This window comes from Budorcas taxicolor, chromosome 13, assembly GCF_023091745.1.
Source record: "Budorcas taxicolor isolate Tak-1 chromosome 13, Takin1.1, whole genome shotgun sequence".
NCBI classification, from domain to species: domain Eukaryota; kingdom Metazoa; phylum Chordata; class Mammalia; order Artiodactyla; family Bovidae; genus Budorcas; species Budorcas taxicolor.
In genome coordinates, this window is record NC_068922.1 from 3,360,563 (window position 1) to 3,374,956 (window position 14,394).

Here is a 14,394-nt window from a genome sequence, read left to right on the forward strand (position 1 = left end):
AAGGCTGCTTGTCAGTATCATTTATTACTTTTAAAAGAAAAATTTTTGAAAAACTCATTTTATTGGAACTTCACTAATTAGAAAACTAATTTGCAAAGACACTTTTCAGTTCAAAGATACAGTGCATAGGCAAGGCTGCACATTTAGAGTGCCCTGGATTTTTTTTTTTTTCAGAGTCTATAATCAACTTTATTTTAATATGATCTAAACACATATCATTTAGAAAATACCAAGAAAAATTTATGTACAAGAGTTGATGCTATCGCATTTGGACAAAGCTGGCAAGTTCCTGCTATGAGCATATACCAGGAGATACCACTGAGGAAACCTAACACATTGGAGTAGATGTTGTGGCATTTGGCCCACAGTTTGATAGCCCTCAGGGTTAACCTGAAGTTGTCAATGTTTGATACTAGATGTAAAACATCTACTAAGACCATTTCATTGATTTGCAACAAAATCAAAACCCTGCAATCATTAAGACTTCTTATACATATCTAAATTTTTAAGCAGACTGTCATGTTTTAAGTCCAAGTTTCCTGGAATAGTCTGCAGTGCTAATCTTGCAAACAAAATATCAATCTCTATCCCATCAAACAGTTTGATAACTGATATGAATGCCTCTTCAACAGCTCTTAAATCTTTTACTTCTCCCTGTAATTTCAACTTATCATAGAATGAGGTGAAAAAGTCACTTCAATCAACATGTCTTGTTGCAACACAATGCATCAATATTGGCAGTTTTTTGTATATACTCCTAATCTGTAAGATCCAGATGTAAACATTTTCCCATCAGCAAGTTCTATTACAGATTGTGGAACATTCTTGCTTTCACTGATTTCTCATATCCAGTCTTTTACCACGTTAATTCTCCCAAAATTAAAATCCTGCACTGAAGTTCCTCTTTCTCTTCAAAAACCCCAAAGGGCTTCAGAGTCTCCACTAGTTTCTGTGTAAGCAGGCAGTTAGTCTCCTTGGGGGCTGCTAAGTGGAAGGGAGAAGTAATGCCATAGTGCTTTCATGGCGGGTGTGTTTGCTGCGATCCCTGCTTTGTACTGGATTTTTAAAAATATGGATCTTTTCAAGTTTTCTATAGAGGTGATCTACTCATTCACTTGTAGGCTCACTCTTACCAGTTACTGCTACATAATACGTGAACTGTGAACTTCCAGATGTTCAAGCTGGTTTTAGAAAAGGCAGAGGAACCAGAGATCAAATTGCCAACATCTGCTGGATCATGGAAAAAGCAAGAGAGTTCAAAAAAACATATCTATTTCTGCTTTATTGACTATGCCAAAGCCTTTGACTGTGTGGATCACAATAAACTGTGGAAAATTCTGAAAGAGATGGGAATACCAGACCACCTGACCTGCCTCTTGAGAAACTGATATGCAGGTCAGGAAGCAACAGTTAGAACTGGACATGGAACAACAGACTGGTTGCAAATAGGAAAAGGAGTATGTCAAGGCTGTATATTGTCACCCTGCTTATTTAACTTCTATGCAGAGTACATCATGAGAAATACTGGGCTTGAAGAAGCACAAGCTGGAATCAAGATTGCCAGGAGAAATATCAATAACCTCAGATATTCAGATGACATCACCATTATGGCAGAAAGTGAAGAGGAACTAAAAAGCCTCTTGATGAAAGTGAAAGAGGAGAGTGAAAAAGTTGGCTTAAAGCTCAACATTCAGAAAACGAAGATCATGGCATCTGGTCCCATCACTCATGGGAATTAGATGGAAAACAGTGGAAACAGTGTCAGACTTTATTTTGGGGGGCTCCAAAATCACTGCAGATGGTGACTGCAGCCACGAAATTAAAAGATGCTTACTCCTTGAAAGGAAAGTTATGACCAACCTAGATAGCATATTGAAAAACAGAGACATTACTTTGCCGAGTAAAGTCTGTCTAGTCAAGGCTATGGTTTTTCCTGTGGTCATGTATGGATGTGAGAGTTGGACTGTGAAGAAGGCTGAGCACCGAAGAATTGATGATTTTAAACTGTGGTGTTGGAGAAGACTCCTGAGAGTCCCTTAGACTGCAAGGAGATCCAACCAGTCCATTCTAAAGGAGATCAGCCCTAGGTGTTCTCTTTGGAAGGAATGATGCTTAAGTGGAAACTCCAGTACTTTTTCCACCTCGTGCAAAGAGTTGACTCATCAGAAAAGACTTTGATGCTGGGAGGGACTGGGGTCAGGAGGAAAAGGGGACGAGAGAGGATGAGATGACTGGATGGCATCACCGACTCAATGGACGTGAGTTTGAGTGAACTCTGGCAGTTGATGATGGACAGGAAGGCCTGGCGTGCTGCGATTCATGGGGTCGCAAAGAGTCGGACACGACTGAGCAACTGAACTGAACTGAACGTATTTATTGCTGAATAAAAGCTACACTAAAGCTTAGCAGATTAAAACAACAGTTACGTACTTAGCCCTTGATTCAATAGGTCAGTAGTTGAGGCTAAGCTGACTTGGAACACTAGTCTTGTCCTGACAGGGCGCCCTTGTATATGTGCAGTCAGCAGGAGATCAAGGGAGCGACGTTGCTCCTTGTGCTTGTTTAGCTGTTGGCTGGTACAGAATCGGGACAGTTGGGCCCTCAGACACGAGGCTAGCCCTGGTCTGCTCACATAAAGAGGCAGGGGTCTAGAGAGAGAGAGAGACAGCAGGCAAGACCTCTTTCAGTCTAAACTGGTACAAAATTGCTTTTGTCACATTCTCTAGGCTAATGCAGTTACAAGCTGAGCCCAGGTTGAAGGCATGAAGAAAGATTCTAGCACCTTAGTTTTGTCTCAGGCTTTACTTTCTATGAAACTCAGACTATGAGATTATCTATCACTCTAAAGCATTTTTGTTTTTTCTTTAGCCAATGTCCTTGAAAATGCTTAAAAAATTTTTTTGGTATAAGTGCTATTAAGATAGGATCAATAAAAAATAAAATAACACAACCTTGTAAATCAACTATATTCCAATAAAAATTATTAAAATATTACATATACTTCCATCACCTCCACAATAAAACAATCCATTATTTTCTGATTTTCTTTTCTAATGCTTTCTCATATATGTACATTTTTCAGTAATTTCTCCTTAAATTAATATATTAATTTATATTAATAATATATTCTAATAATATATTATTCTAGTTTTATATTATATAAAATATATTATAATATATTCTTTTTTTTTTTCTTTTTTAACCTAACCCCAATATTATAGTCATTACCACTACTGAATTGTCTTCAAAAGTTTTGGTAATGGCCCGATATTTCAAAATTTGAGGATTCTAACAGATTATTATTTTAATTTTCCTTGATAGATGCTTAGTCTGTTCTATTATTGAGTCTTTGTGGTTTTATGATCAAAGACATTCATAAAAATTTATATATAAAGATTTTCTAAACTCTGCTTTTTTAACATGTAGTATGATTGAACAAAAGATTGTAAGTACTTGGTATGATTTGAACAATCACTTGGTATAAAATATGCTTCAAAATAGAGTCCTTAACAATAATCAGATTGTTAGTTTTAAAATTTTTGTGCATTTTATATAAAAGAGATGAATTGTTTGATTTGTTCACTCAAAAACTAGTCATATGCCAGGCATCATTGTAGTCTTCTTAAATACAAATGTGAATAAAATATGGAATTGATCTCAAAGAGTTTTCAGACACTGCAGTTCTGCTTCTTGTTAGTCTAGTTACCTGACTAGTTACTTAAGTTTATGGTTATTATTTATGATTATTATTAAATCAAAATTAGATTTTTAAAATTATAAAACGCTGTAATGTTTGAGCAGGTATAGAAAAAAAATAACTAATGGAACAGAATTGAGAAACAGATTCATGATTTCCAAGTCTTCTCTAAATGTGTTATTCAGTTCAGTTCAGTCACTCAGTCGTGTCCAACTCTGCAACCCCAAGGACTGCAGCATGCCAGGCTTCCCTGTCCATCCCAACTCCTGGAGCCTTCTCAAACTCATGTCCATTGCGTCAGTGATGCCATCCAACCATCTTATCCTCTGTTGTCCCCTTCTCCTCCTGCCTTCAATCTTTCCCAGCACCAGAGTCTTTTCAAATGAGTAATTTCTTTGTATCACGTGACCAAAGTATTGGAGTTTCAGCTTCACCATCAGTCTTTCCAATGAATATTCAGGACTAATTTCCTTTAAGATGGACTGATTGGATCTTCTTGCTGTCCAAGGGCCTCTCAAGAATCTTTTCCAACACCACAGTTTAAAAGCATCAATTCTTCCAAACTCAGCTTTTTTTATAGTCCAACTCTCACATCCATACGTGACTGCTGAAAAAATCATAGCTTTGACTAGACAGACCTTTGTTGGTAAAGTAATATCTCTGCTTCTTTGATATGCTGTCTAGCTTGGTTATAACTTTTCTTCCAAGGAGCAAGCGTCTTTTAATTTCATGGCTGCAGTCACTGTCTGCAGTGATTTTGGAGCCCCCCAAAATAAAGTCTGCATCTGTTTCCACTATTTCCCCATCTATTTGCCATGAAGTGATGGGACTGAATGCCATGATCTTAGCTTTCTGAACATTGAGCTTTAAGCCAACTTTTTCACTCTCCTCTTTCACTTTCATCAAGAGGCTCTTTAGTTCTTTGCTTTCTGCCATAAGGGTGGTGTCATCTGTGTATCTGAGGTTATTGATATGTGTTATTGCTTTCATAATTTAAAAAATAAAAAAATCATCAAAAAAAGAAAAACAGATTCACAGTAAATAAGAAAGGATTACACTTTAGAAGTGACATTTCAATTCACTGGGAGAAAAATTAGACTATTAAATAAATTATTGTTGAACCAATATTCCATTCATTTTGGAAAATAAAGTAAAATTAGTTTCCTATATATACCATAGAGTATAAAATCTAGGTGGAATGAATTTCTAGAAGTATAAGGAAATAAAGCAGAATATGCTTGAGGTTAGGAAGTTCTCCCTGGGCAAGACTCCAAACTCAAAATTCACAAAGATAAAGATAGCCAGATTTGGTTTTATGAAAATGTTTTTAATCTTCCATAAATATAAACTTACAAGATGTTGCCAGACTGGAAGAAAATATAGAACATACAGAAAAATTAAAAGCAGATACTATTTCTGAATATTCAGGTTTCAGTTGCAGACAATAAATTCACACAGGCTAGTTTAGGGTGAAAAAATAATCTAATATGTGGAACAGGATATAAAGAAACTCAGTTAGGGACTAGAAGAGTAGACGTTATTTCCAGGGGACATCAGCATCATGGTGGAGTGAGATGTGCCCTTTGTCCCTCTCCTTCAATCTACAACCAGTAAAATAGCCACAGCTAAAAACATGCTTCTGCCCTACATACCAGGATGCTGGAGAGTTCCTCAAATCTGTGTTTCTGAAGGCTGGTGGGCTGGAACAGACAGGAGGCTGAATCAGGGGGACAGTGAAGGCCATGCCTTTAGTTCTGGATTCCCCAACTGCAGCTTGTGGCCCCAGAGAACTTGGAAGCAGAGGGGAAGTGGTGCGTGTGACCCTAGTCTTCGTGCTGCCACAGGCAACCAGGCAGCACTGGCAGTGGGCCTGCTGCACTCTCCCTCCAGTCACATGGGCACCCATTAGTCAGGCCCCTCGACCTCTGCCCGCAGCAGCAGAATCCATGCACCTGAAAACACCAGGCATGGCAGAGGTGCCCACGTGTCCCTGGTTGCCCCTTCATCCTGCATTGCCCGCTGCAGTAGTGGAGGCTGTGACTAGGGAGACCCTGAGCTGGCAGAAAAGTCCACTATTCTGGTGCCCCAGGCACCACTGAGGCTGGACAGTCAGCAGCAAGGTTTCAATAACTCTGGAGGCACAAGCAGTGATAACGAAGGTAAAGTTGGTAGACAGAGGTGGTAGAAGGTGGAAAATGTGAACTTTCAAATGTAACCAGAGGGCTCTTGGTTAAAAGAAACCAAAAAGTTGTGCTATAGTGCCACCTACTGTAAAACAAAAGAACGGTCTCTAGTTTCTAACCTGTTTATCTGAGCCATCAGAGAAGACTGTTAAATCTTTAGAAACAAGTTTTTAAAAAATTAAAAAGTTTTGCCTAAAGAAGAAAGATATTTGCTACTTGAAATGCACCAGTAAAAGAAAAACTCAACAAACAACATGAAGGATCACAGGAATTCTGTAACACAAAAAGAAAATGGCAATTCTCCAGAAACCAAAGTTAAAGGGATGGAATATTGCAATCTGATAGAGAATTCAAAATAGGTGTCGTGGAGAAACTCAATGAGAGAAACTTGTAGTTATACAGGCCTACCTCAGGAAAAGAAAATTCTCAAGTAAACAGTCAGCCTTTCACCTAAAATAACTAGAAAAAGAACAAAGCCTGAAAAGAGTTGAAGGAAGAAAATAATAAAAATCATAGTGAAAATAAATGAAATAGAAAAGATCCATCAAAATATGAGCTGGCTATTTGAAAGGATAAATTGACAAACCTTTAGTTAGACTAACAGAAAAAAGAGAAGGCTCTCTTACTTAGAGTAATCAAAAATTTCCCCAAAACAGAAGACAAAACATACAGAGGAGACTTAATGATTATCCTTCTCAAATTCTTCCAAAATTTAAAGAGGAAGGAATGCTTCCAAATTCACTTTATGAGGCCAACATTACCTTCACATCAAAACCAGACAAAGATAACACAGTAAGGGAAAATTATAAGCCAATATCTCTGATGAATATGAATGCAGCCCTCCTCACCCACCCCCTGGAGAAGGAAATAGCAACCCATTCCAGTTTTCTTGCCTAGAGAATCCCATGGACAGAGGAACCTGGCAGGCTACAGTTCATGGGGTCGCAAGAGTCAGACATGACTTAGTGACTAAACCACCACCATCACCACCTCCACCAAAAAACATTAGCAAACAGAATACAACAACACATTAAAAGGATCATACACCATGATCAAGTGAGATTTATTGCAGGAATACAAAGATGGTTCAACAGCCACAAATCTACATGATACACTACATTAACAAAATGAAGAATAAAAATAATATGATCATCTCAGAAATAGTATTTGACAAAATTCAACACAATTTAAAAAAAACTCTTGATAAAGTGGATATAAAAATAATGTACTTCAACATAATACATTATTCTCATGATAAAAAGCTGAAACCTATCCCTCCAAAATCAGGAACAAGACAAGGATGCCCACTCTCATCACTCTTATCCAATATAGTATTGGAAGTTTTAGCCAGAGCAATTAGGCAAGAAAAAGACATAAAAGGCATCAAAATTGCAAAGAAGAAAGCAAAACTTTCACGATTCATGGATAACATGGTATGGAAAACTTCAAAGACTCCACAAAAAACTACTAGAAATAATAAACAACTATGGTAAAGATACATTACAAAATATGTATACAAACATTTGTTGCATTTATATATGCTGACAATGAGCTAGTAGAAAGAGATATTAAGAAAACAATCCCATTTATAATTGTCATTTAAAGAAAAGATGCCTAGGAATAAATTTATCCAAGGGGATGAAAGACCTATACACTGAAACTGTAACATATTGTTGAAAGAAATTGAAGACAACACAAATAATGGAAAAATATTCTATGATCATAGATTGGAAGGCATAATATTGGTAGAATGTCCATATTACCTAAACTAATCTACATATCAATACAATCCTTATTAAAATCTCAAGGACATTTTTTCACAGAAATAGAACAAAAAATTCTAAAATTTATATATAACCACAGAAAATCTAGCCAAAGCAATCCTGAGGAAAAAATTCCATGGACAGAGGAGCCTGGTGGGCTATAGTCCATAGGGTCACAAACAGTTGGACACAACTGAGCACACACTCACTGGAGTAATCAAAAGAATATTAAGTTGGGAGAAAAACAGAGTCACAAATCAATAGAACAGAGTTGAGAGCCCAGAGATAAACCCACACATATATGGACAATAAATTTACAATAAAGGAGCAAAGAACATACAGTAGAGAAAGAATAGTCTTTTCAAATAAATGGTGTTGGGAAAGCGGGACAACCACATGCAAAAAAAATGAAACAAGATCCCCATCTCACACTACACAGGAAAATCAACTAAACATGGATTAAAGAGTTGAAACATAAAACCTTAGAAGAAAATATAGGGAGTGAGTTCTTTGACATCAGTCTTAGCAATATCCTTCTGGATGTGTCTCGTCAGGCAAGGGAAACAAAAGCAGAGATAAAGAAATGGCACTGCATCAAACTAAAATGCTTCTGCACTGCAAAGGAAAGCATCAACAAAATGAATTTCTTGAGTAATTTGGAAAAGAACTACCATATTATCTGGCAATCCCATGTCTGGGTATTTATCAAAAAAAAAATGAAAATACTAATTTGAAAAGATATCTGCACCCCTATGTTCACTACAGCATTATGTACAACTGTCAGGATACAGAGCAGGACTTCCCTGGTGGCACAGTGGATAAGAAGCCACCTACCAGTGCAGGGGACGCAGGTTCCATCCCTGGTCCAAGAAGAGTCCACGTGCCCCGCAGTGACTCAGCTTACGCACCACAACTGCTGAGGCCACACTCTAGCACCCACGTGCTGCAGCTACTGAGGTCTGTCAGCCCAGAGCCTGTGCTCCAGAAGAGGAGTCTCTGCAGTGAGAACCCCACGCACCACAACGAGGAGGAGACCCTGCTGGCCACAGCTGGAGGAAGCCTGCACCAAGTAATGAAGACCCAGCACAGCCAAAAATGGATCAAATACATCAAGAAGTAATTATTTTAAAGATATGGAAACAAACTAATGCCTGTCGATAGATGAACGGAGGGAGAGGATGTAGTACATATACACGATGGAATACCACTCAGCCGTAAAAATGACGAAATCTTGAGACAACATGGATGGACTTTGAGGGTACTATAATAAGTAAAATAAGTCAGATGGAGAAAAACAAATCCTATATGATTTCACATACTTGTGGAATCTAAAAAGCAAACAAATAAACAATAACAACAACCAGACATGTAGATACAGAGGACAGAATGGTGATTACCATAGAAGAAAGGTCACTGGGGAGGGGGAAATGAGTAGAAGGGGATCAACTGTATGGTAATGGATGGAAACTGCCTATATAGAAATATCATACAATGTACACATTAAAGACACAATGTTATAACGCAAAGTTACCTCAATAAAAAACAAACTAAAAAAAAAAAAATGTCCAGTTCAGTACTAATCTCCCCTAGGTATAATCTGGAAAGCTGCCTCTGTGCAGGAAGCTAACAAACTGAATATATTGCTACTGAAGACAGAAATCCATGCTAAATGAAAATAATTGTCTTCATTAATAAAGGAAGCAGATAAATCAAAAGATGCATACACATTAGACAGTTGAACCACAGCCACTGATTCCAAAACCATTCCACCTCCACAAGTGACATCTGTGAAATGTGTTCTGGGCCCTGCCTCCTCTTCTCTTATGGACAATGTACCCTGTAAGTACATCTGATCGGTGGCTCCTAAATGATGGTCAGTACTCAAGATTCAGAAAAATCTGGGAAACCTAGTGTTTATCTTCCCCCTTTTGCATGCAGAAAGTGGGTTGTGATGAAAGCTGAGTCAACTGACCACAATCTCTAATATGCAAAGAGTCCCTATGAATCAATAAGGAAAGAATGATGAACTGATTACCAAAAATAATTCATAGAAAACAAAATTTTAAAAATTTATATGCTATAATAGAATGTTCCTCTTCATTAGCAATCAAGGGAGAACATTATATGGTTAAATTTTGTATAGTTGGAGCTGAAGTTCAGAGTGGCTAATATAATAAGTTATCTCTAATATATGCAGCAAGAAGAAGCTCTCATTGACCTATTGACCTGTATTGGGAAAGTAAGGTTATTCAGATTTCCCTGCCCTTTTAAATTATTTTCAATTAATACATACAATCCTTTGACCAAACAGCACTTAATCTAGCAATCTGCCCTTCAGGAATACTTAAATTTGCACAAAGAGATATGTGTAAAGAGCTTATTGTATTATGGTTTGATATCAAACAATTAGAAATAACTTAAGCTAGTAAAGTAATGCTCAAAATTCTCCAAGCCAGGCTTCAGCAATACGTGAACCGTGAACTTCCAGATGTTCAAGCTGGTTTTAGAAAAGGCAGAGGAACCAGAGATCAAATTGACAACATCTGCTGGATCGTGGAAAAAGCAAGAGAGTTCCAGAAAAACATCTATTTCTGCTTTATTGACTATGCCAAACCCTTTGACTGTGTGGATCACAATAAACTGTGGGAAATTCTGAAAGAGATGGGAATACAAGACCACCTGACCTGCCTCTTGAGAAATCTGTATGCAGGTCAGGAAGCCGCAGTTAGAACTGGACATGGAACAACAGACTGGTTCCAAACAGGAAAAGGAGTATGCCAAGGCTGTATATTGTCACCCTGCTTATTTAACTTATATGCAGAGTATATCATGAGAAACGCTGGAATGGAAGAAACACAAGCTGGAATCAAGATTGCCAGGAGAAATATCAATAATCTCAGGTATGCAGATGACACTACCCTTATGGCAGAAAGTGAAGAGGAACTCAAAAGCCTCTTGATGAAAGTAAAAGGGGACAGTGAAAAGGTCGGCTTGAAGCTCAACATTCAGAAAACAAAGATCATGGCATCTGGTCCCATCACTTCATGGGAAATAGATGGGGAAACAGTGGAAACAGTGTCAGACTTTATTTTGGGGGGCTCCAAAATCACTGCAGATGGTGATTGCAGCCATGAAATTAAAAGACGCTTACTCCTTGGAAGAAAAGTTATGACCAACCTAGATAGCATGTTCAAAAGCAGAGACATTACTTTGCCGACTAAGGTCTGTCTAGTCAAGGCTATGGTTTTTCCTGTGGTCATGTATGGATGTGAGAGTTGGACTGTGAAGAAGGCAGAGCGCCAAAGAATTGATGCTTTTGAACTGTGGTGTTGGAGAAGACTCTTGAGAGTCCCTTGGACTGCAAGGAGATCCAACCAGTCCATTCTGAAGGAGATCAACCTGGGATTTCTTTGGAAGGAATGACGCTAAAGCTGAAACTCCAGTACTTTTTCCACCTTACGCAAAGAGTTGACTCATTGGAAAAGACTCTGATGCTGGGTGGGATTGGGGGCAGGAGGAGAAGGGGACGACCGAGGATGAGATGGCTGGATGGCATCACTGACTCGATGGACATGAGTCTGAGTGAACTCCGGGAGTTGGTGATGGACAGGGAGGCCTGCTGTACTGCGATTCATGGTGTCGGACACTGAGCGACTGAACTGAACTGAAGCATTCATTGAAAAGGCAGTATTTAAATTGTACAATCATGTTATAGAATTTTATACAGATTTTTTGACAACTATTTTATAAAGACTGACATGATAAAGGTCCATGAACATTAAGTGAAGTCACTCAGTCGTGTCCGACTCTTTGCAACCCCATGGACTGTAGCCTACCAAGCTCCTCCATCCATGGGAATTTCCAGGCAATAGTACTGGAGTGGATTGCCATTTCCTTTTCCAGGGGATCTTCCCGACCCAGGGATCAAACCCAGGTCTCCTGCAATGGAGGCAAACTCTAACCTCTGAGCCACCAGGGAAACCCATGAACATTAGTAAATGTAAAAGCAAGTTGCAGAACTATAGTGAGATATTGTTTTTGAAAAATAAAACATGCATGTAGCCTATCTATCCCCATATCTCTACCAAAATAATCTCAATAATGTCTACACTGGTGATTTGTTGTGTATGTGTGCATGTGTGTGAAAGGTTCTGGAAGAAAGCACCTTACCCTGTTACCAATGGTTACTTCAGAATAGTGAGTTTGGAGAGGAGACTTCGATTTTTACTCTGCATATTTTTATATTGTTGGAATATTTTACAAGTTGCAGTGCTCTTGCAAGTGAAAAAAGCATGATGTACCAAGGAAAATTCTGCTAGATTGTTCCCTAAAACCCTCATTCCAAATGCTGTCAACAATAATTTTCAAGATAATCATCATAGAATATCCTTGAGGCCTAAAAACTTGCCTATGAAATCTTCTGAGATTTGTCTGTCTGATAATTATCAAAACTTTCAAGTTAGTTAACCTCAATACCATTCCTAGGGCCTGCCCACTCCACACACAGTCTTTGCCTATTATAACACTCTGTCTCCAGTTTGCAATAGATGTTACTGAATGATGCTACTGCTAAATTTCAGCCTAACAAAATATGGCTCAGAACCTTACCAAACAGAGCTAAAATACAAATCCCAGGATAATGTGCATTTATTTTGGCCACTCCTTGGCTCAGAAGAAACTGCTAAATTTTTAAAATTAGTAGTAAAAATGGCTAATAAGGCTGTATTTATCTTTGCTTTATATAAATTGTCTGATTTCCCTGCAGCTTTCTTTGTGTGATTTTTGGCCCTCAGAATTTAATGAGAATAAAAATCATATGATGCAACGTTGGGGCCATTTTCTCCTTCAAGTCACCAAATCCAGACGTCCCCGGAAAATGATACTGCCTCTTAGCATTACAGGAAAGCATCTCACCAAAGCTCATGGGGACACACCCAAACTGAGAACATACTTTCAAAGAGCAATAGCCAGCTTTGCTTTGCACAGATCTTTACTCTGAAGCTGATTAGAAGAGCTATTCAAACCATTTAAAGTTTGAGATATACTGGGTAATTCCTAGCTCATATTATAAGCCCAGGATAAGAACACTCTTAATAAATTAATCTGTAAACTAGCGGGAATACAAAATTATGCTGATTAGAGACAGATAATTATCATAACAAATAAAGAGTTAAAAAAATGAAAACATCCTATCTTTCCATATAGCATTTCATTCTGTCACTTGGAATTCTTCAATATAAATAAACATATTCTCTAGAAATAAATGTTAGCTGAAATATGTATTTTTTCCCCTTTGCAACTGATGGTTGTCTCAGGCTAAGAAAACTCAAACCATTTTGACTTCTTAATTCTCTTCCTCTCACTTTTATTCCTTTATCATTTGGAGGGAAATTTCAATGTAAAACAAGTCTTCATTCCCAAAGTCTCAAATTTTGTCTCTTTGAATTCTGATTTTGAAGCAAGTTTCCCATGTAATCTTTGCAAACTGAGGTCTCCAAATCAAGTCAATTTTGAATTATTTAATGTGGAAAGAAGCAGTTAGTTGGGGGTCCTCAGTGTCACAGAGACCGTTCTGGAGAATGGCTTCAGACAAAGGGGCTGGGCAAGGGAGAAGGCCAAGTGTCCTGCAGCACTGGCTTCTGTTAACATTAATAACCATCACAATCATGTGTGTCTTGTTCCAGCCCCACTGGCTACCTTCCTATCACCAGAATAAAATATTGACTTTCTACTCAGTTTTCTCCTTTTTCCCATATACTAATTTCCACCCTTCATTTAGAATCCGTTCAAATTCAACCAATAGTTTTACAATTCCTTAGTCTTTCCTGGTCTGGAAATCTCTTCTTGCTTTGTCAATTCATATCCATAACCTTCAAGAAATTTTCAGTACATGTTTGCTTATGTCAATGATAATTGTATAAAGATAGTATCTGCTTTCCAAAAGTATATCAATAACTCTTTCAAGCTAAGGTCCCAATTCTAATACATTTTTTGCATTAAAATTCAAGGTATAGTTCTCCCTCTTTTGTGTACAGGTCTTCAAGTTTTCACAGGTGTATATAGTCATGTAGCCATCAGGGTCAAGATGTAGGGTCCTTCAAAAAATTCCTCTATGCCCCTTTCTAGTCAACCTCTACACGCATCCCCAGCTCCTAGCGGACATGGATCTGTTTCCAGTCCATAGTCTTATTTTTGCAAAAGTGTTATATAAATGGAATGCTATCTTCTGATCTGGCCTCTTCAACTTAATATGTTAAAGATGCATCTATGTTGTTGCATGTTTCAACACTTAATTCCTTTTTACTGATGGATAGTATTCCATTTTATGGATATACTGCAGTTGATTTATCAGCACTCCAGGTGATGGATATTTGAGTGTTTTTCAGTCTGGGATGACTATGAGTTTAATATCTTTTGAACATCCAACTACAGGTTTTTTTTGTGAAGACAGGTTTTCATTTCATTTGGGTAAATACTTATGAGTGGGATGTTAGGTGTGTTTAACTTCTAAATATTTTCTTTTGTACCCCACCTCCTTGTATGCCGCTTTAGATAACAGATGTTGGTTGGGCTCCCTTCACTTAATGGTCTGGGTAAAATTTGTTCAAAGTCACAAACTATTTGTTCATAATTCTCTCCTAATGTCAGTATGTTATGGGGAATTTCACTTTGATGGGTACCACTGCATCTGATTTCTGGGTCCTTTAGTGATGCTCTTCCCACCACTAATAACCTCGATTCAAAATTTGCA

At 37.9% G+C, this 14,394-nt stretch overlaps 1 pseudogene; it reads right to left on the bottom strand.

Annotated features, from left to right (window-relative positions):
• Window positions 1-215: 215 nt before the first annotated feature.
• LOC128058624 (poly(A) polymerase alpha-like) lies at window positions 216-5,441 on the bottom strand (annotated as a pseudogene).
• Between the last annotated feature and the right edge of the window lie 8,953 nt (window positions 5,442-14,394).